The sequence below is a fragment of the Protopterus annectens genome, chromosome 5.part0, assembly GCF_019279795.1.
Source record: "Protopterus annectens isolate FY-2018-M chromosome 5.part0, PAN1.0, whole genome shotgun sequence".
Lineage (NCBI taxonomy): Eukaryota > Metazoa > Chordata > Ceratodontiformes > Protopteridae > Protopterus > Protopterus annectens.
This window is the reverse complement of record NC_056735.1, coordinates 3,755,752-3,776,514: the sequence shown is the minus strand read 5'-3', so window position 1 is coordinate 3,776,514 and position 20,763 is coordinate 3,755,752. Positions and strand designations below refer to the sequence as shown.

The 20,763-nt window shown below is 42.2% G+C and overlaps 1 protein-coding gene across 1 annotated transcript in view; it reads left to right on the top strand.

Moving 5' to 3' along the window:
* The window catches only part of HERC2 (HECT and RLD domain containing E3 ubiquitin protein ligase 2), a gene marked incomplete in the record, with an annotated part of 3,551,743 nt that overhangs the window by 693,788 nt on the left and 2,837,192 nt on the right, over positions 1–20,763 (top strand).

Here is a 20,763-nt window from a genome sequence, read left to right as displayed (position 1 = left end):
TCTTAAACTCCCCAGCAGGCTCAACTTGGAGATGTCCCACCATGGTTGTTCTAACACTCTAGAAAAAGTAAAACTTACAACTCCAGCTACTTGGCTTGATTATTTCTATCTACTCTTTTCTTTCCTAACCACTCAGTCTTCTCCTTAAACACACTTACATTTCCCTACACCCTCTACGCATACTCTATACATACTCACTTCACTTGTCTTATGAGAAGTTTTTTTAACCTTCACAAGAATGTAAAACATCCGTCACTTTCTAATGTACATCTCCTTTCTATAGTATATTAGTGTGACTGCATTTATTGTATTCTCTTTTAATATTGTTTTATCTTCAATATATCATGTAAAATATCTTACATGGTATTTACTGTAGGACTGTATGATATTGGTTATCTGTTTTTTCATTGTAAATTTATCATTATTATTCTTCAATATGTCAAGTAAGTTTCATTTTAATGTTATTGTTAACTGTTTTGGAGTTTTTCTCCCTGGGCCTCCATTGAAACTGGGCAGTAGCCTATAAGAATTTCTCTTTAAACAAATGCTAATAACTAAAAAGTGAACTACTTTAAGGAGGCCTGGCTGAAGATGGCTTCTGACAGCCTAGAGTTGAGCATCATAACAGATAGCGATACCAAATAGTTTGAGAGACCCTTCCTCTCTCCTTTTATGGGAATGCCTTTACTCTCAGAAGAGCATCTGCAAGTTGCTTTCCCCATTCTCCAGCAGCTGCTAGATCTAGGGCAATAGAAGAGGACCCAAAATTAAGACTGGTTAGGTTTTTAATCCTGCCTCTTTCTAGTATCAAACGAGGATGGATTTGGGAGGTCAGTTCTGAACCTCTCAGAGTTCTGCTTTTTTTTCTGGAAAATGTCTAGATTCTGAATGATTACGTTGTAGACATTACTCCAGTTGCTTCTGCTTGGACCCTTTCTAGTCACATTGGAACTGAAAGAAGTGAACTTAAACATCCCTTTCTACAGGTGTCACAGAAAGTTTCTGAGGTTCATGGGTGTACCATGGTACTACTATTTTACTTATGTCCTTTTGGAATTTTTTTTGTGTCGACAGTGCTTACAATGTGTCTGACACTACTAGTGGCATTCTTGGGAAAGAAGAGGTCCACATTTATCCACATGTGGATGTCTGCCTCCTTTAGGCCCAAAAACAGCAAGAATCTTAAGGCTCTGGGCAGTCTAAAAATTACTGTAGACTGTGCTGAGCTCCTTGGGCTCTTGACCACCTTTCCCAAGTCTTCCCCAAACAGGGAAAATATAACTTTTTGGGGCTACACTGAGCACACAGTGCAGAGTCCGTCTCCTGGAAGATAAGCCACTTTCCCTAGAGGCCTTTTTTTCAGGGACAGATAGGTACCTCATGACAACCTGGGACTTTCCTGTAGATGTTGAGGTACATGGCATAAGTAATGCTCATGATTTGCCTAACCAGGATACAAATAAGGAAAATCATTGGTTCCTAAAATAGCTCTGGAACCAACATAAGCAGCCGCTGGAGATTATGCTCCCTATTCTGCCTTGCATCCAGGAGAAGTTCATATTATGGGAGTATCAGGTTTGGAAGTCTTCCTGACAAAACTGGCAATACATTTATTGGCAATCAGAGCTTTGGACTTTGCCTGGGACATTCACTGAGCAAGTAGGTCTGATTTGATTTAGGTGTCCTGCTGACCCTCACAAAATAAACTCTTCATCAACCTGAAGAATGTAATAGTAGTTTTATAAGCCCTGAAGACTTCAGAAAACAGTGAAAACCATGACTTCTCCAATTCAACAAGGATAATCCCATAGTTATGTGATATACAAATTAGGGAGTGTGAGATCACCCATTGTGTAGATTGCCAGTGGAAGTGGTAGGTTAGCAGTTTAGGCCACCATAGACTTTAGAACGGTGTGTATACCATCTCAGTGCAATAGCACCATGGACAGCTTGAGAAGAATGCTAACAGACAGGAATGAATGAACCCCCCCCCCCCGCTCTAATAACCTAATGATGTCTACCACAGCTAGACTTTGTCTTCTTGATGACTCATTAGCTTCTGGCCTACTGTACAAAGCTCCTTGGGACTTAAGAGATGCTTTTTCTTTCCTCTGACAGTGTGATCCCTATATGCTTCCTCACATACTACTAATCCTACAAGTGGTGAAGTGTACAAGGACCAGCGCAGCATAGTATTCTTACGACTGTATTGGTCCAGACATTGGTTTACAGTGGTGGACTGAATGACCAAGAACTACCTTGATTTTTCCCCTGGAGGATGGACCTACATACTTCTAGGTGAAGAACCTTGGTGCATCAGACTTCCAAGATGGCTGCACATTGAGTAAACAGCTTAATTCTACCTCTCTGTGTGAAAACAGAAACTTAGAGAAAGACCGTGGACCTAAATTTCTGGGTAAATTTTAGTAACGGACTAGTGCAGTGCCTGAATGCCAGGAAAAAAGAAACAGAGGACCTGAAGGAAAAAATGCTACAAAATATGACAAAGAAACTCTGACTGGGAAATATACTGCAGCTGTTCAGCAAAAAGCAGTACAAGCTTCAGAAATGACTCGGTAACTTAAGAGGAAAGTATAAGGCAGCTACACATAGATCTGATTAAAATAAACAAAACACTGATGGAGTATATCAACTCAGAAATTAAAAGGCTGGAAAAAATGGAAGAAGACTTAAACAGATATTCAGATAAGGTGATAAAACTGCAAAACTCAGAGGTTGAAATGAAGAAAAGGCTGGCTGAATATGAAATTGCGCAAGAAGAGATGTTTCAGAAAGTAATAGAATTAGAAGACAGAACATGTAGGGAAAACCTGAGATTTTCTGCTGTGCCACAGAAGCTGAAAGGAACAGATGGTATTAATTTTATGAAAGCACAAATAAACAGCCGGACTGGCATTCTACAACACAAATTATTTGAAAGGAAAGGGCACATCATGTGTATGCTCCAAACCTGGTGATGAGAACACATCCTAGACCTTTAATAGTAAAGATGCAATCTTACCAGCAAAAAGAGTTGATTCTCGCAAAACTATGGCAGAAGGACAAAGTACTAAAAGTGGGAGACAGCAGAGTGTTTATGGAGAATGACTACTTGTACACCAGGCAGAAGAGGAATACATTTATTCTATTATTCAGGGAATGTCGTGAAGGTGTGAGATTCAAACTGCTGTACCCAGCTGTCTTCATAATCCGTTTTTGATTAAGTACATGCTAAGGAATAAATAGTTTGTCCAACAAAAAAGTAAGCCATGAAACAGAAGGAGATTCTGCTTCTTGTTCTTCTAGTAATAAGACCTCAAAGAGACTGTGTTAGTGAAATCTTTTCCAGTGTTTCAAGGAAAAATCATCAAGAGAAGGGAAAAAAAACATGAGTCGTCTAGTAGAATCCAGAGTAGTTTGGAAATGAAGCAGTCACAAGATTTGGGAGATAAAGATGAACAGAAATTACTTGGAAATTGACAAATGTGGAATTATAAAGCAGTGATTATATTTGTGAAACATGACAGAACAAGAAAATCTGGAATATTGGACTTTGTTAAACTTGTAGGGACCTTTAAAGCATATTCTCTACTTCATGTCATTAATGTTCAGAAAAATACTCAGGAGAGGAGAAGAAAAGGGAGAAAGTTAACCAAGTAAAACATTTTCTTTCTTAATGGTACTATTAGTGCATGATTTTCTTTGGATGTTTTAAAGTAAATGTGTCTCCATTATTTTAAGTGTAATAGGGATACTAATATAAATATGTATTCCTGTTTTTTGCTTCTTTCTCCCTTCTCTCTACTTGTTCAGTTTTAAGAAATGTAGGCACTGCAATGTAAAAAAAATGACAAAAGAAAAATTAGTATGCTTTTTCTCATTCTTGCATAGAGGAATGGCTGGGTTAAGGCCCTTAGCTTAATCTAGTAACAAGTTTTAAGAGAAAGCAAGTAAATGAAAAAAAATATTGAATATTATAAGACTTTTTTGTAGTAAATAGATGTATGCTTGGCAGTTGTGTTTGGTTCTCATGTCTCTATGGGACAATCTGACAGAGAAATGGCTTCGAGAATATGTTTTCGGAGAGCATTCAAGTCTTTTCACAATTTAGAGAAGCTGTAAAGATAAGACAAAGCCAGACAGCACTTAGAAGCACAAGCAGTACCATGCATCTCAGCATGGATCACCTTTCTTTTAGGTAATCTCAAGTCTGTGTGTGGCTGTCAATTTGGAACATTTGTTCCTGTTAGGAGGATAAAACTGCAATAGTTGAAGATGTACAAAGTTTTGTTCATTAGTATTAAGTTAATATGTTTTTGGGGTACTGGGGTGTTTTTCTTTTCTTTGAGGGCTTTCAATAAAAAGTTTTGTAAGGTGTGACATAGACCGAAATGGAGGTAACAAGAAATAACTGTATAAAAGATTAACAGTTGAACCTATATACTCTATGAACCAAACAGTTTTTGCATGCAACAAAAAAGCTGTTGTACATAAAAGGTAGGAATAATAATTTTTCAAGAAAATTATGCTTTCTGTAATGTCTTTAAAAGTCCGTAGTCTCACAGATGAATACAAAAAAAAAAAAGAGAGTAGTGAACTATATTAAAAATTTAGTGTGTAAATAACTATGCTACAGGAAACACAGTTGGAAAGAACTGAACATGTGAGTTTGATAAAGGGTTTTAGGATGAGAATGGTTATTCAGCAGAATAACTGGGGCAAAGGAAAACGAGTACTTGTATTGCAAGAGGGGCTCCAGTGGTGATAGAGGGTATAAAAGAATGGTAGATCTGTACAAATAAGGGGTTTGTGTCAAGGGAGGAGGATTACAGTGGCATGTATTTATATTCCAATGAAAACTGCAATAATTGAGCTTAAGAAAATTCTGGGAGCAATAATCAGCTTTCAGCAGCAAATATTACTTATAGGCAGGGGTTGGAATTTGATCTTGCAACAGTGAAGATGTGTATGTGGGGCCCAGAAGGGAAAACATAACAAATGAGGGTAGATTTTTTGAAGAAGTTCATGAAAATATTTGGCATAGAAGATGTGAATTCAGTACTAGGAATTTGGAGTGAATTTACATATTCCCCAAGATACAGAAACTGGGCTAGGGTAGATATAATTTACATTTCACAGGAACATGTGCATTTAATTGAAGGTCTTGATACCCAATAACTATTTCAGATCATGCGCCAATAATAACTAAAATAAAAACACAGGGTAATGAAATAAAAATGAGACACTCACACTTTCCCATCTATCTGTTGAAAACAGAGGAATTTAAGGAGTGGAAAGTGGAACTTATTCAGGAGCTATTAGAAAAGATAGAATTTTTTTTTCCTGAAAATATAGATGGGGAATAGTGGAGTTTAAAAATTGTTTGAAAATAAAAGAAAGGGAGATAAGTAACAAGAATTATTTAGAGGGTCTAAAAGTATTGCAGAATAGGGGGAATCTCACAGAACAAATATTTGACAACATTAACAGAACATTAACGATCCAGAGGGAAGCAGAATATAAGAAAATACCACTGTTGCTGGTGGGCCTTGATGCAGAGAAAGTATCTGACAGAGTAAGCTGGGACTTTATGAACAGAGCAATGGAAGCATTTGCATTCTTTGGTAAAATAAGATTGTTTTGGAGGATATCTGAGGGATCAGAGGTGAAAATAATGTGGGTGGAGTCCTGCCTGATTTCTGCTTGAGGAGAGGAGCAAGGCAGGGGTGTCCTCACTCCCCTTTATTATTTGCCTTGTATTTAGAACCATTGGCAAAAAAAAAAAAGTCGTATGGTAGTCAAGAAAAGCTGGCTGTATTTGTAGATGGTATTATTTTGTACCTGACAAAACCAAAAAGAGACATTACAGTATTTTGGAACATTTTTGAGACTGTTTCATATCTTGTCTGGATACAAAATGAATGAAGCTAAAACAAAGACAATGGTGGTAAATTATGTACCCACATGTGAATTGATTCAGCAGTATCCATATTTATAGGGATGTCATAAAATGAAGCATTTAGGTGTATGGGTTAAAAATTATTCTGTTGTGGCAGCTAAGGATACATCGGAAGAGACTAAACAAAAGAGGATACAAAAACTGAGAAAATGGAAGTTTTGTTGTATGGGATAGTAAGATACAAGCAGTCGAAATGTTTTTAGTCCCTTTAGTCTTAAACACAGGTCAGGCATATTTTTGTCAACCAGAGGAATAGTTGTGGATAGTAATTAAGAGCTGAAGGACTTTATCTGGGAGGTGAAGACAGCAAGGGTCCAGTGGGATAAGCTGATTCTTCCAGTCGGCCGAGGGGGTTGTGATTACCCAATTTGAGATACACAGACATAACTCAAGTAGAAAACTAAAGTGGAAAGGGATAATGTTAAACGGGAAAGCTCAAGAAACAAGAGACTGTGATTTTGGATGCAGGCTTTTAAGGAGAATAAGAATAATCATGCAGAATATTGTATCTATAAAGTAGCAGAAAGTATCCTAAGAACTAAGCTAGCATGGTAATAGAGAGACGAGATTCTGCCAATAGGGATGACTGCAATTGGGGATATACGCAATAGGCAAGAAAGTCTGGAATGTATTGGAGAAAACTGGCAAAGAAGCCAAGGTGTTGGAAGAAAATAATTAGAGAGGGAAAGGTAATAGAAGGGGAAGAGCCAAGAATTTAGTTGGACTGCAGGTTAGAGGTTTCATGTCAAGGATTGTTATCAGAGTATAGGCAAAGAGAAAGAAATAGGTGGGTCCTAAATGAAAGGCCAGCACTGGTAGAGTTTTTAGTAGAATCTAGAAGAGAAGCTGCCATTAAAAAGGAATAATTAGTAGAGCATATAAAATATTGCATGATAACTATAAGAATTAATCAGAGGAGCTTAGAATTGGGACGTGAGATTGGATAAGCAAGTTACAAAGAAAAATTGGGAGGGTATATGTATGTCTCCCAAACATGCAACAGAATTTAGAAGATTTAGGATTTTTGCTTGGAAATGTTTACATAGATATTTTATACTTCAAGCAGACTCCAGAGAATTGTTCCTCAGGTAGACAGCAAATGTTGGTGTGACAGGGAAGAAAGAGGCACTTGGGAACCCATTTTCAGGGAGTGTGGAGGGTTGGTTACTTTAAGGATTCCCTGCAGGATGTACTGTCTGAGATGTTGGGTGGGCAGATTGGTGTGATGAGGGAGATGATTTTCCTGAGCTTTTATATAGAATTGAAATTGCCTAGACATTGTAAGGCCTTGCTGTGTCTAATAATGGTGGCTGCCAAAAAAGCGATTACTAGAAGATGGAAATCAAATTCTAACCCAGATAGTAACTAAGATAAAACAACTGGAAATGAGATGTTTATAAAAGTTTAGGAGCAAACCTCGTAGGAAAAAATGTGAATTATGGGAACAATGTATACAGGAGAGGAATGAGGTTTAAAGAAAGGCAGGACTTAAATGAGCCATGTAATGTTTTACTGAAAGTGGTTTTAGTGGATTATAAGCGATGTATAATGTTTGCAACTGGGCGTGTGTCTGTATGGTTTGTGATGTAAAATGCTTGCAGCTAGGATTATACCAGTGTGGTTTGTTTTCATTTATGTAAATGTATGATTGCTTATGTTGTAAGTGATGGTTTAATAAAGATGTTTCTTGTTTAAAAAAAGGAGGCAGGAATTGAATAATTTATGTAATGTTGCTTAGGTTATATGATGTATAGTAATATACGTGAAGTGTAACGTTTGTGAATGTTAATTAATACTGTTAGATTACTTCTATAAATATAAATTTGCATACATTGCAAGTGATAATTCAATTAAGATGTTTAAAAAAAAAAAGAGAAGTGCTAGAAAAAGCAAGTTAATATAATGTGAGCTTTCACTACAGGGGGATGTAAAAGTGTACTGATAATATATGTAAAATTAAAAGATGTTTTCCACTGTTTAATTTGGGATGGTGGCATGGAAGATTCAATACGAGGAGGCTAAGTTTGTTGGAGGACATTGGCAGAGAGACCAAACTGTTAGGAGTATATAAATCTGAAGGGAGAATTGTTGGGAGTGGAATGGTGCTGGGCAGAGGTTTAGGCTGTGGGTTAGAGATTGCTTTCCTTGTCAGTAATTGGTGCCAGAATGTCAGTTGGAGTGCTGCATAGTGGAGTAGCTCTGGTGGATGTTTTTGATGGGTTTAGAGCAGAGACTGCTGTTGAGGGGGAAGGATGATTGGTGTGGCATGTGAGGTGTTTCATGGTGGCTGTGGAAGTTGATTGGAGGAGTGGGGGGGAGACTGGATGGGTGCTTTGCACTGGATTAGTGGAAAGAAATATATGGGGCTCCTAGGTGTGTTGTATAATCAGATGCCTTTATATGTTTGTATGGAGGAGTATGCTAATGTGTTTTTCTGCCCTTGGTGTACTTGGAGGATTTTTTTTTAATTGAATGGATGATGGATGTTGGAGGTGTGCTGGGATAAGAGAGGTGTTTGAGATGGTGTTTTTTGGGAATGTGCAAGTTGAAGGATTTTGGGAGTTCCCTGAAAAATACTTTGGTGTTGGGGAGGTGGGATGGATGGTTGTAGATGAGGAGGTGGTTTCTTTGGGCTAGGATGTGGAATTTGGGATGATCTCCTATTCTCATGTTGCAGTATTCATAACAGTAGGGAGGAGACATCTGGCCAATATTACCAAAGTCTTAGGAGCAGGGTTACATTCGACATTTGATGTCAGAGCCATAAACTGACATTGGCTATAAATGTGACGTCTGCACGTACCCACCTCAGAACTTTTCTGCCGCAGTGATCATCGGACCTCTGATCACCAGCTTTTGGGAAGCAGTACACTTCTTTGACTTGGCTCTCCGCTACAGGTAAGTACCCTTTTGTTTTTTTGGTTATTTATTATTTAGCCTTTCAGATGTACATGTCAACTAGAAAGGGGAAGTGTGCTTGTGGGAGACAAATTCCACACAAGGGGACACATAAGTGTGTGTTCTGTTCAGGGGAGGCCCACGACCGTACAGCTTGCAAAATTTGTAAATCATTTGTGCCTAAAACTCTCCGCAGCCGTCTGGCTGCACTAAAACTATATCTCGAAAACTAGAGACTCCGGTGTCTAGTATTGGGTATGGAGAGTGGGGTAGGTACTTCCGACGAGCCGCCTCGGAAGAAGGCCAAAAAAGTTAGGCCTGACACCCATGCTGCATCTCCGGAGACTGGTGAAACTCTTGAGGCAGATGTTAGCCCCGGGTCCCATTGGACATCCATTTCTCAGCTTGAATTGGGAACCATGATGGAAGCCAGTTCAGCAGAAATGCTGAGTACGTCTGCTGAGGTAGAAAAGTCATCGGCTCCTGATGGCGAGGGGAAACCACGGCTCGTGCCATTGGAGGGGTGTACTCCTGTTCTGCCATCCACCCAGACTGTTTCTAAATCGCCTCATCCTTTTACTTCTCTGAAGAAGAAACAGAAATTAAAATATACAGAACAGCAACCTGCACCTGGGTGGGAAGTTTTCTCCCAAAATCTTTTCAGAGCATTCCAAGCCCCCCCCCCCCCGTTGCAGGTCCCTCCATCTGCTCCTCCAGTGCAGGCCTTAGAAGAATCAGAGGAAGAATACTCTTCCTCTGAAGAATCTCTGACTTACTGCTCTCAAATTGAATCCTCCAAGGACTTTATCAGCCCCTAAGGAAGAGTACTCAATCAGTCGTTAGTCTCCAGGAGAATTTCTTTTGGTGATACTCTCTCTCTCATGAGAGAACACTTCAAATGGCAAGCCTCAGATGTTTCAGAAACAAAAAAGAGGCACTTTGAATTATTACAAATGGATCAGCCCTCCCCATCTGCTGTCCCTCCCTTGCTTCCGGCCTTTCAAGATTCCTTTTGGGCTGCTTCACAGGCCCCTGATTCTCAGCCCCCAGCTTTCCAAATGCCCAGACAGGTTCTATAAAATACCTCAGGACACTCAGTACCTGTTCAGGAATCCCCCCTGCAGTCATAGCAGTCCCTGCTGACAAATCTAGACAGCTCCCTTCATCCTCTCTATTCCCTACTGACAAGGACAGTAAGTTCATGAAATAGGCTAGACTAGAAGGTCTGTACTTCTACTCTTGCTATTAGAGCCCTCATTTACCAAATCCACATGGCCAGGTTTGTTTTGGACAGCCTGTCTAAGGTTTCAGCTTTCTTGCCTGATGTACCAGACTCGCCTGCTAAGACCCAACTTAACACCCTTCTTTCCACCACCTCACAGGTGACTAGGCACCCTATTAAGTGCAGTTATGATGCGGTGGAAACCTCTTCAAAATCTGCAGCTTCAGGCTCTGTCCTGAGAAGATACTCCTGGGTGAGGCTCCAACCCCTTCCTATGGATGTACAAACCAATTTGTTAGATGCTCCACTAGATAATAAGGCCCTTTTTGGTGAAGCTTCTGCAGAGCTCCTCAATTCCCTACAAGAAAAGGGAAAGGCGTTGCAAAATTTAAAGCATTTATTGGATGTCCTTCATGGATGCATCTGCAGTCATAACAAGTGGGTTGTCCTGTCGTCAGGCAGCCCTGCAGTCGGCCGGATTCCAAAGTCCGGGTCCGGCTTCGGCTGATGTCGCACTCCACCCGACGTCATCTCTGTTGGTCTTCGGGTATAAAAGCATCAGCCGACGCCATTTTCCTCAGTCTTTCTTGCCGCGTGGCGCCCGAAGCAGAAGCTGTTCGCAAGTGCCGGTCGGTCGGATCCAGAGATTACTTCTACCGAATACTACTTCAAGACTTCTAAAGCTAAGTACCCGTTGGGGACTCTTTCTTGCCTCAGCCGATGTCAGAAAAAGTTAACAATTGTTTAACCTGTGGGAAACAAATACCTCATAAAGATTTCCACTCTTACTGTCTGCCTTGTTTAGGCCCAGCCCACGACGTAGCAGCCTGTTCGCCTGTGCCTCTTTCAACCGACGAACGCTTAGGCGACGGTCGGAGTTTGCAGAACAGTTTTTCGGTTCTGATTTTGCGTACATTATGCTGTCGGATCCTCCGACTACCCAATCTACCAAAAAACGCAAAGATAAAGACCGACACTCGCGGTCCGCGGTTTCGGCCGAAACCACGGTAAAGCAAACGCGAGTGTCTCGGTTTCGGCGAAACCGAGAAAACTGATCATAGTACAGCTGAACCTATTCTTACAACTGAGGCCCCTGCTACAACTCTTGAATCGACCTCTGAAATTTTACCCACTACGGTGGTTGACTTATCAGACACCATCCCCTTGGATGTCTCTACCCCAGCACGTGGTGCTGCTAGGCCTCCAGCAGCCATGTCCATTAAGGCCTTCGCCAGGGCTAAAGCAGCCAAGACTACTAAAACAGTGCCTGTTAAACCCCCACATCCAGGCCCTCTTCTAGTTCTCAAATGCTTTCTTTGGCAGAAGATTTAATTTCTTTAATTAGAGGATCTCAATGTCACCCAGACAGGGCCTCTCAGCCCCAGAGAAGAGACCTAGGGCAGAGCCCCTGAGCCAGTGTCTTCTGATGATTCTGCTGATGAATCAGACATAACTGACCAGCCAGAGGCTCCCTTCTCCAATTTTGAAGATTCTGATGCTGAAGAATCCATTCCAGCTGCTTCCCCACCAGAAGAATTCTCCTTTGGGAAACCTTGCATGCCATGCGAGAACAGTTCCAATGGCAGCAACAGGATTTTTCAGACTCCAGAAAAAGACTTAGGACCTTTCTGCACCTCCCACAGCACAGGCCCTTAGCTATACCTCCTGTTCTCTCTGTGGTGGATGATGCTTTCAATGATGTTTGCTCCGCTCCTGATTCTTTAGCCCCAGCGCCTGCCAAACCAGACAGATTTTACAGGGTGCCAGATACTCATCACCACCTTTACAAGGCCCCACTTGCAGACCCAGAAACTATATCCCAGGGTCCCAAGGCAGTAGCCGACCACAGCTAAAAACCCTATTCCTTCTGAAAGAGAAGCAAGGTCATTAGACAGATGGGGTAAAAAGGTCTACACTTCAGCTACTCTCTCAGCTAGAGCTTTAAATTGTCAGTTTCACATGATACAATACCAAGAGTTTATGCTTGATCAGTTAACTAAAAAACTAACCACTGATGAATCTCTTGATAAGAAATATGTATTAGAGATGGTAAATAACATACAACAGGTTAGCAACCATTCCTTAAAATATGGCTATGATGCACTGGAGGCTTCATTTAGATCAGCCATGACAGGCACAGTGATAAGAAGGCATGCATGGCTAAAGGAACAAGCTTTACCGGATCATGTTAAAGCTAAGTTGCTAGATGCTCCTATGGACAAGACAAGTTTGTTTGGTACACCTGCCCAGCAGGTTATGAAGAAAATGGAAGAAAAGGCAAAATCTGTTCAAACTGTTAAAGATTTCTTGCAGGTTCAACCCCAAGGTTTAGCAGGAACTGGCCTGCCAAAATTGGTCCTTTCCTGACTCCACAAAATTTCAAAGGGCAGGAATAGACGTTCCAGAGGCAGAAACCAATCCAGAGGAGGTGCCTACAGAGGACGACAGTGGCAAGGTAACAACAGAGGCACAGACACAGCCACTGCCACTACATCAGCACAACCACAGTGACTTAATCCTAAATCCGCCTACCAGGGAACAAATAGCAGCTCCTCTAGGCGGAAAGTTAACCTTATTTTCAAAAACTGGCACTACATAACAAAAGACAAGTGGATTTTACAAACCATAGATCAAGGTTACCGGTTTCACTTCCACACTTTACCAGTCAAAGAGGAATGCCAGATCTAGCGCCAAATCAAAAACAGTGGCTCTAGTCCAGATAATGGAGGTAGCAAACATCAGAGGTGTGGAAAGAGTGCCAACAGCAGAAGAAGGAAAGGGGTTCTATTCCAGACTATTCCTAGTTCCAAGAAAGGAAAAAAGTTGGAGACCAATTCTCGACCTGTCCACCTTAAATACATACATCATTGTCCCATAATTCAAAATGCTGACCCTACAGCAACTTCTTCCCATGCTGGGCAAGGAGTCTTGGCTGGTAACTCTAGATCTCAAGGAGGCATACCTGCACGTCCCCATTCGACCAATCTGCAGAAGATACCTCAGATTTCTTGCAGGATCAGAGCACTATCAATTCTCAGCATTGCCCTTTGGCTTATCTACTGCGCCCAGAGTATTCATAAAATGCCTGGCATCAGTAATCGCCCATTGCAGACTACAGGAATTCAAATTTACCCATACCTGGACGACTGCCTGCTACAAGGGGACAACAAAAGCAAGCTGACAACAGATTTACAAAGGGTCATTTACTTGCTACAAGGACTGGGATACACAGTCAATTTACAAAAGTCAAGGCTGATACCATCCCAAACAAGGACATTCTTGGGCGGAATTGGACACAGTACAACAAATGGCATTCCTGACTACAGAAAAACAAAAAGAACTTCCTCTTTACTTCTTGGCACTAACAAAACTGAACAAGTTAACAGCAAGAAAAGTTCTGCAGGCCTTGGGCTTCATGGCATCATGCATAATCTTGGTCCCATTTGCCAGACTACATATGAGGAAACTACAGTGGTACCTAAAGAATTTATGGTCCCAACACAGACACAGTCTAGAAACAGAAATCCCACTAATTCCATGCTTAAAACAGGAGTTCCTATGGTGGGCTCAGGCATGCCAGTCAAACCCAGGCCTACCCTTTCGCAGATGTCAACCAAGCCAGACCATCACAACAGACGCTTCAGACCTAGGATGGGGGGCCCACATGCTGGACAAATGCGTGCAAGGATTGTGGACACAGGATCAACTTCACCTGCACATCAATCTCAAAGAAATGCTGGCAGTAAAACTGGCAATCCAAAAGTTCAAACCATTCCTCAAAGAGGGCCAGTTGATGATAAGGACAGACAACACCACAGTCATGTGGTACATCAACAAACAGGGAGGCACTCATTCATACCCCTATGCAGAATGACCTTGGAGCTGTGGACCCTGGCACTCAGCTACAACATTCAGTTACATGCCATATTTGTACCCGGGATAGACAATACTCTAGCAGACATATTAAGCAGAACCACTTCGGATGCCCACGAATCGAAGCTGGCACCGGACATCTTCAAGACCATCTCAAAGAAATGGGGAATGCCACAGATAGGCCTATTCGCATCAGCTCTCAATCACCAGCTCAAAAATTCTGCACAAGGACATTCCACGCACTAGCATGGAAAGTGGACTCACTCTCCTTCAACTGGAAAGGCCTAACAGCATATGCATTCCCACCTCTTCCTTTGATACACAAGGTACTACTAAAAATCAAGGAAGAACGTCCAAGGATAATCCTGATAGCTCCAAACTGGCCAAGACAACACTGGTACCCACTACTGAAGAGCATGTCTCGAACAATATGTGGCCAATAACCCTGATGCCTTTGATGTTAACTCAGAACAACTACAGCATCATACATCCAAACCTAAAAACGCTGCAACTGACTGCATGGAACATCACATAGCAGCAGCTAATCCAGAACTTTCCCAAAGAGTTAAAGACATTATTCTTGAAGCACGCAGACCTTCAACAAGAAGGAACTATGCTGGAAAATGGAAAAGGTTTGTCATTTGGAGTACGGAAAGAGGAAAGATGTGTCAAACATAGATATGCCTAACATTCTGGAGTATCTGGCCGAACTTCTTCATTCAGGCCTGTCCTACTCCTCCATCAAGATACATGCATCAGCTATTTCAGCAGAATACAGCTTTGATCCACCTGTTTTTCGCACCCTTTGCTCAGGCAGTTCCTCAGAGGAATCAAGAATGTAAAACCTCCAAGGAAACCACCATTACCAGCTTGGGATTTAAACTTTGTGCTAGAAAAGTTGACACTATCACCCTTTGAACCAGCAGCAACAGCAGACCTACAACACCTGTCATGGAAAACTGCTTTCCTACTAGCAATTACTTCAGCAAGGAGGGTTTCAGAACTACAGGCCTTAATGGCAGTGCAACCCTTCCTAATCTTCCACCAAGATAGAGTGTCCATGAGGACTAATCCTACATTTATGCCCAAGGTGGTATCCAGAGTGTCTTTAAACCAGGCAATCCACCTACCTACCTTCTTTCCCAACCCACAAAACAGAGGGAAAGAATACTGCATACCTTGGATGTACATAGACAGCTACGCTACTACTTGGACAGAACAAAAATAGCAGAAAGACTGACCAACTTTTTGTAGCCTATGCAACAGGAAGGGAAGGAAAAGCTATTTCCAAACAGACAATCTCCAAATGGATAGGAAATTGCATACGATACTGTTACTCCTTCCATGGAAAACCAATTCCACAGAACATAAGACCTCATTCTACAAGGGCAACAGCCACTACCACAGCCTTCTTACGAGGAGTGGCAACCAAAGACATTATTGAGGCGGCTACTTGGACCTCCGTGCATACATTTGCCAAGCATTATAATTTGCCTCTATATTCCAGATCCCGAGCAGGGTTTGCCACTGCTGTACTGCAAGGGATCCTAAACACACCATAATCTACTTTTATCCTCCTCCCTAGTTGGCTATGGTATTCTACCCACTTGTTATGACTGCAGATGCATCCATGAAGGACATAGTACAGTTTTGTACCTACCATAAATGTAGATGTCCGAACTGGATAGCATCTGCAGTCAGGATTACCCTCCCTCCTTCCCCTCTGTGGTACTCCTAGGGTGTTTACCCTCCTAATAGCTAGCTGTTGGGGGGGAGTCTTTTATGGTGTATTTGTTTGTATATATGTACATATATGCTTATTGTTGTGTTTACCTCTATCTATTTGGAAACATTGGCATCTATCCAAATTTTAGCCTGCAAGAGGGCTACTGGCATCTGGGGCAAGAAACACTGAGGAAAATGGCGTCGGCTGATGCTTTTATACCCGAAGACCAACAGAGATGACGTCGGGTGGAGTGCGACATCAGCCGAAGCCGGACCCGGACTTTGGAATCCGGCCGACTGCAGGGCTGCCTGACGACAGGACAACCCACTTGTTATGACTGCAGATGCTATCCAGTTCGGACATCTACATTTATGGTAGGTACAAAACTGTACTTTTCACCTATTCCTAGATACCATGAGAACTACTCTCAAAGGACAACCTTTGTTAGGAGACTCTCATCTCATTTTGCTCCATCTCAGGCTAAGGGATGGAGGCAACCTAGAAAACATTCCACTCCTAGACCTCCTTCCTCTGCTACTACCACTTCATTTCGGAGGCAGTCTGACCAGGGCAGACCACCTCCACTGTGACTCAAACCCACTACCTCCATCCACCCCCCCCCCAGCCCCTCTGCCTCACTCTCCCAGCAAAAGATCACCTCAGAGCACTGAGTCCTCTCCATTATTCAAAAAGGTTATTTTATGACTTGGTGGGCACTACCCCCCTCTTCCAGGGGATACCCCAACCTCCTCCAAGCCAGCTTCATCTCTTCCTCTCTATTCTCGATCATTTACAGGCTCAGGGCACCATAGAAGGGGTACCACCGCAACCGATAAACAAGGGATTTTATTCAGGGAGGTTTTTTGTTTCCAAGGAAAGGTGGTCCTTGGAGACCAATTCTGGATTTGTCCGTACTCATCCTTTTCCTTAAGGTTCACACCTTCAAAATGCTAACCTTGCATCTGCTCTTGCCCCTCATTCTAAATCCAAGCCTTTATGGTATCCCTGGATTTTAAGGATGCCTACCTTCACATCCCAGTTCATCCCTGCTACAGGAAATTCCTACATTTTTCTGTAGGTTCCTTGCATTTTCAATTTTCTGCATTACCTTTTGGGTTCTCCACAGCCACCAGGATGTTCACAAAGTGTCTAGTTCCAGTGATTGCCCACTGCAGAACACAGGGTATTCAGATATACCCATACCTAGACAACCTGTTAATACTTCACCAGGACCATCACACCCTTGACCATCACACCCTTTACCATCACCTATAGCTGGTGACCAACACCATGGCAGAGCTAGTGTTCACTGTGAACCAGGAAAAGTCCCACCTGACCCCTACACAAGACCTAGTCGTCTTAGGGTGCAGGATCAGAACGGAAAAGATGGCAGCCTTCATCCCCTGCCATAAGATAAGACCTCACCCATTACCTCAGAAATCTTCTGTCTCTTCAAACATTACCAGCCAGAGAATTCCTGAGAGTCCTGGGCTACATGGCATCCTTGATACCCATACTCCCTCTGGCAAGGCTGCATATGAGGTCCATTGGGTACTGAAGACTTGTTGGAGCCAGCATTCTCACCCTCAGGACACTTCTCTCCCCTCACCTACCATGCTTGAAAAAATAAGTGGATTGGTGGATTGCAGCCATTAATCTCAACCAGGGCATACCCTTGCAGTTACCTCCACCCTTACAGCAAATCTTCACAGATGCCTCAGATATGGGCTGGGGGACAGTCCTACTGCACAACCACAAACTCAGCAAAATACAGGGAGAGTGGTCTTCACTCAAGTGGACCACATCAAAGAGACTAGGGCCTTTTACCTAGCATTACAGACCTTCCAACAAGTCCTGCTACTAGGCACTTTGCAAGTAGCCACAGACAATCTGACTGTCTTTGTGGTATGTAAGCAAGCAGGGGAGGACAAGGTCTTACCATCTTTGCAGCCTAGCCATACAGATTTGGACCATAACATCAATACTGCATATCCACCTGCTAGCAGTGTACATTCCTTCAGCAGAGAATGCAATGGTAGACACCCTCGGCAGAACCTCTTCACCCTCTCATGAATGGATGCTTCACAAAGAGGTGTTCCTGGATCTCATGCACAAATCGGGTATTTCTCAGGCAGATCTGTTTGCCTCCTCCCAGAACAGTCAGATGCCTTTGTTTTGTACAAGGGATCCACACCCCCAGGCTTGGAAAATGGATGCCTTCTCTTTCTCTTGGGCAGAGATGTATCTCTATGCCCCCCCCCCCCCCCAACACTGATTCAGAAGGTCCTTCTGAAGATACAGAGGGACAAACCAAAAATCCTGCTGGTGACTCCCTCTTGACCAAGACAGCATTAGTTTCCCCTTCAACTTTTAGCCAAGGGCAATAATCACAGGTTACCCCACCGTTTAGACTTACTGTCACAAGACAGGGGATCCCTAATACACTCTCAGATGACCAATCTCAGACTCACTTTATGGGTGATAGGGTTCTGATCCCCTTCAGACATCTGTACTCAGAGGACATACTCAGTGTCCTGCAGGAGGCCAGGAAACCTTATACCAGGAGAAAGTGTGTCAGAATGGAAAAGATTCTCCAGGTGGTGTCAAAAGAAAAAACAGGACCCTTTACTCATTCCTGTACCCGTGGTCTTAAGCTTCTACATTCAGGACTGATGTACTCTTCTGTTACTGTACACCTGTCTGCCATTTCCACTTGTCTTCCTTTAGTACCTCCTTTGGAATCCAGGTTAGAGGTTAAGCTCTTTTTGAAAGGGGTCCTCCATATCAGACCCCCTCGTAAGCCAGTACCTCCTACTTGGGACTTAAATTTTGTCCTTGAGAAACTTACCTTACCACCATTTCAGCCAGCTCATTGAGCAATACTGAAGCTGTGTATCTGGAAAACAGTTCTGCTGATGGCCCTCACATCCACCAGGAGGGTATCAGAAATACAAGCCCTGATGGCCACCCCTCCTTACCTCATCTTCTTTAAAAACAGGATCTCTCTCAGGACTAATCCTTCCTTCACACATAAGGTGGTTAATGAGCTATCTTTAAATCAGACCATTAACCTTCCTGTCTTCTTCCCTCAACCTCAGAATTCCTCTAAAAGGGCCCTACATTCCTTAGATGTCCACAGACAACTTGGGTGTTACCTGGACAAAACCAAATCTATTAGAAGGTCTGACCAGGTATTAATCTCCTTCCACCTAAGGGCTTTGAGGAAGGCAGTCTCAAAACAGACTGTATCCTCATGGATCTCAAAGGCTATCGCTGCATGTTACTCCCGTCATGCGGAAAGTTCTGTCTGAAAATGTGAAAACTCACTCCACCAGGGCAGCTACTTCTTCAGCGGCCTTCTTCAGAGGAGGTAGACTATGCTTCTTTCCTAGAAGCTGCTACTTGGTCAGCAGTCCCATACATTTACCAAGCATTATAAACTAGATTTGGTCTCCAGAGCTAGAGCTGGGTTTGCTAGATCCTTCATGCATGGTGTCATAGACCAGGCACCGCATCCTTCCTTCCAGGCTTATACCTAGAAGCTTTGATACTCTCCCTACTGTTATGAATACTGCAACATGAGAATAGAAGGACATAGAATAGTTGTGTAAGAACTTACCATAACCTTAGATGTCCTTCTCTTCCATGTTGCAGTATTCAGTCCCACCCTCCTACATCTCTTTACCTATTTATTTACCTGATGGGACATGTCCGTCATTCAGTCTAACCTCAGCAGCAGGCATATGCCTCCATGAGGCACCATCTGGCCTGGTCTAACATGTGGGTCTGGAAAGCTCCCCCCCCCCTTTTCTCTTCTTGCTTACCATGTGGCGGTCCATTCTGAAGTGGGTATGTGCAGACGTCGCATTTATAGCCAATGTCTGTTTATGGCTCTGACATTAAATTTCGTACATACCCCTGCTCCTAAGACTTTGGTGTACTGGCCAGGTGTCCGGTGCTGCGGGCAGCATCCTCCCTACTGTTATGAATACTGCAACGTGGAAGTTATGAATACTGCAACATGGACGAGGAGGACATCTAAGGTTATGGGGAAGTTCTTACGCAACTATTCTTTTCCTTTGCATGATGTAGTCTTGTTGGGTTTGATGCTTTATTTTTTCAGTACATTTCTGATTATAGTTAGAGGCAAGGAGCCTGCAGACACAAGCAGTTAATCAAGAGAGGTCTGAAGAGTGTGTTCTGAGTGAAGTTGTATGTTGCATTGTAGTTTACTTTTAAAGGGATAGTGACAAGCAGGTCAGTGAAAATCAAGTTTGAAACTGAGGGAAGTGAATAGTTACTCAATTGGCTGCCTCCTGGGCAGCCTTGATACTTTAATGCGTTAAATATAACAGTGCGCAATTTAATTCATGGGGCACTTTTTCTTATGAGTAAGAGTTAATATTTATTGAAAGCGTACAAGTTGCTTTTCACATCTAAGAAGGGATTAGAGATAACAGATATATGCAAGTAAAAACAACATTTCTGACATGCTTTTACCATGGTTAAACCAAGCTTTAGAAGAGATGATGCCTTTGGGGGCAGTTAATTTGTGGCAACTGCTCCTGTTTGGACAGGTAACCTTCCTTTTTGGAAAGTGTGTATAGTTTTCTGTTTACTGTAAGTCAAAATGGAATAGAGGGTTTTGAAAGTGTATTTATTTATTTATTTTTACTGGGAGAATGTTACATGGGTATGTTACCATGCAGTGCTCAAATGTAAGAGTAAGTTCGACAGTTCTTTTGAACATGTTTCTTATAGTATTTGAAGCAGTATTTTTATCAGAATGGCTGCTCTGTCTGTATTAACATGGAATACAAATGGCATTGCAGGTATCAACAAAAAGCAAAAAGTACTGAATAATTAAAAAGTGTAGGGTGCAATTTAGCAAATAAAAGATTTTAGGATGGATATACAGGAGGTAACGGGGACAAAGAGAATGTAACTAATAATGATTGTGAGAAGGTAGTGACAGTGGGGAAAAAACACACATGGCAGAGTTGTGGTAGTAAGGGGTTATTGGCAGGAGAGGAGTATTATGCTGGCATATGTTTATATTCCATGTAAAAATGGAGGTTAGGAAAT